Here is a 3,477-nt window from a genome sequence, read left to right as displayed (position 1 = left end):
ATTTTTTTGTGTGAATGAGTGTATATATATAAGTATAAATCATAAATATGTATATGTATAAACTATATGATATATAGATGCTTATTATATATATATATATGTATTTATTTTTAATGTAGGAAAAGCAAGTATATAAAGCATTAACATGCAAAATCATTTTTTTGTTCAATTTATTTGTGCCCCACAAATAAGGGGTTTTCCAGGTGATACAGTGGTAAAGAATTTGCCTACCTACGCAGGAGGTGAGGATTCGATCCCTGAGTGGGGAAGATCTCCCAGCGAAGAAAATGGCAGCCCACTCCAGTATTCTTACATGAAAAATCCCATGGACAGAGGGGCCTGGCAGGCTATAGTCCGTGGGGTCACAAAGAGTCGGACACAATGAACAAACGAGCAGCAGCACCACCCATATTTAAATAAGATCTCAATTCTTTAGTCGATGGGGGAATATTCTCACTAAACTTAGGAGAGGTGATAGGTCCCCAAATTTTTTGAAAATTTAATTCAACCTATATTTTATGCATTTTTTACTTCTAAAGTAAAAATTGCCAAAGCGAGGAGAATCTGTGAATTATTTTAATTCCATTATTTAAATGATTTATTTATATAATTCTTAATTATTTCTTTAACACATTCTTCTTTCTTTTATGAATATTTCCCCTTAGCAAAGTAAACAGGTGGATTGTATACGTTATGTATGTAAGACTGGGTACTAAGTTACTAAATGCACTTAAATATTTTTTATATTTGTAAAATAGATAATTATTGCAATTATATTCCAATTTCAAAGAGTTCTAAAAATGACTTCTTTTGCCATATCTTTTAAGTATTTAGAAATCTAAACTAATGTAGATCATTTAATTAAAATACATCATCCTGCTAAAGTCTCTGCTCTATCATTTTATGAATTATTCTCAAATCTTAACTAGAAAAACCTCATGCCATACTTATTCATATTAATTTAACATGTGCTTTATGAACACATTTTTGTAGTAATAAATTTAAATATCTTAACATTAGGTTATCTCCATAGAGACCCAGAGATCTTCTATATGAAGACAATTCTAAAGACCTGCTTTAACTGATAGTAAGTAGTAATAATTAACTGCTTGGAGATAATTCTGGAAGCACTGTTAATATAGTTTTTTAAACAGAATTTAGTTATTTAAATAACAATTAAGAAATATGTGCTTTAGTAACTTTGAAACACACACAATCAAATTTGTAGTATCTTCATTAATTGAAGGGGCTTCCCAGGTGGCACAGCGGTAAAAATATACCTGCAAGAGATGCAGGTTTGATCCCTGAGTGAAGATCCCCTGAAGAAGGGAATGGCAACCCACTCCAGTATTCTTGCCTAGAAAATTCCATGGACAAAGAACCTGGTGGGCTACAGCCCAGGGGTCAGCTACTGAGCACAGCACAATAATTGAAATATCTCTGTCTCTTTGAAAAAAATTCATTTTACCTGGATTATGTTTTTATTTTTTCAAGTAAAGAAGCACATTTTATAAGGTTGTCAAGACTATATTGGCTACTTTCTTAGGACCATTAATACTACCTTGGAAAAACTATGAAGAATACTCATGGGGCATGAGTGAAGATCAGACACAGATTATTCAAATTTTATAAATTTAAAATAAATATTTGAATTTGATTAAACCACAAAGCGTATATGCGAGTATTAGCCTTCTATTCCTGTCATGGCAAAATTATTATCTCAGAATACTGTAAGGTAGAAGTCCATGGGAACATGGCTTATTTCTCTGCACTGCATCTCACAGGCGAAATCAAGGAACCAGTTGTTGGGCTTTCCAGAAGTCCCTGGAAGAGAATCCTTCCAGGTCCATTCAAGGTTTTGACAGAGTTCATTTCCATGCTGTTGTAAAACTGAGGTTACCTTTCTGGCCAGGGATCACAGTCAACTTCTACAGGCCTCCCATTATTAACCTGGCCTGTGACTGTTTTCATCTTCAAAACAGCAACAGTGGGCCAAGTTCTTTTCACACTCTGTCTGAAACCTCCCTTTGCCTCATTTCCCATGCCCCTAGTCAGAGAAAGTTCTCAGATTTAAAAGACTCAGGAGATTAGATTGTGTCAACCTGGATAATCCAAAATAAAGTCACTATTTTAAGATCCATAATATTAATTACAATTGCAAAGCCCTTTCACTCATATAACATAAAATATTCACAGGTTCCAAGAATGAGAATACAATACCTTTTGGGGAGGCCATTCTTTCTGCCATAGATAAAGAACATAAAGATTTATTTTACATGTGTGTTTGTAGTGATTTGTTGATAAATATTGAAAACTACTTCTCCTATTAGGAGAAAAAGAATGCTCTGATTTCCTTTATTTGTCTGTTTCTGTGATGTAAATAATCATAACATGGCAGATTTCAAGTTTTTGGTGTGAATTCCAACAACTCACAAAATTCTGAAAATTTAATCCTGCTCTTATGAACTGTTATAACTTATCTCCAAAACAGCACTTTGTATATGTAGAATTTGTCAAATAAAATTCCAAAGTGTAACATAACAAAATGGAGATTAGAGTAATAATAGTAGTAAAATGAAGACATGGTACATGTTCTTTACCCAAACATGTCAAAATACAATGTAAATAAAAAGAGAACACATTTCATATATTAAACTTTTTAATGCTAGTAAAAATGTGCATTCTAGTCAAAAAGTTGAAAATGATAACATAGACTATTTATTTCTAGCAAAACTTGAGGTTAAAGAGGCTATCTTTGTATAATGATTATAATGTCTCTATTATATATTATGATTATTTGCTCAGTGCCATAAGAGGTATGTACATGAACTGAGGGATATACATGCATAAAGCACATATTTTCTAACAAAAAAAAAAGGTCATTTGCTGTTAAAATACACAATAGATAAATAACATTTCAGATCTATTTGTTTTTTAAATGTAACATTCCAGGTTTACTTGATACTCAATTTCTTAAACTCATAAATCAGTGAGTTCTCAAATGAATATAGGTAATATGTGAATAAGAAGCACAATGTTTTCCTTATCTGCTACCAAATAAGTTTGCCTATAAAGAGGGACCTGATTCATGTTAAGGCAAACAAATTGACTAAGTGGTTCTAAACACTCTGGAACCAGTTTTCCTATCACATCTGTGCTACAAAAGTTATTTCAACATTTTCATTGCAACATAGCAAGCTCTTTATATAGAGCTGGTCTTGGATCTGTCACATTTTGTATTGCCCGTTTTACTTCTAGTTACTAATACAATTAATAGCTTCAAAATTTATTCATTCAAAATTTTAAAATTTCTAATGAGCTATGTACAATGTACTGAAACAAGGACTTAGTGATTCAAACATGAATTTTACTGATAAGGGGACCCCCCTCCCAAAAAAGAAAAAACCAGTTGGTTCACAGCTGTCTTTTATTTTAAAACAACATCTGTAGATGATTTGGTAGTTAAGTGGGTACTTG

This window comes from Muntiacus reevesi, chromosome 21 (genome assembly GCF_963930625.1).
Source record: "Muntiacus reevesi chromosome 21, mMunRee1.1, whole genome shotgun sequence".
Taxonomy (NCBI): Eukaryota; Metazoa; Chordata; class Mammalia; order Artiodactyla; family Cervidae; genus Muntiacus; species Muntiacus reevesi.
This window is presented reverse-complemented; position numbering follows the sequence as displayed.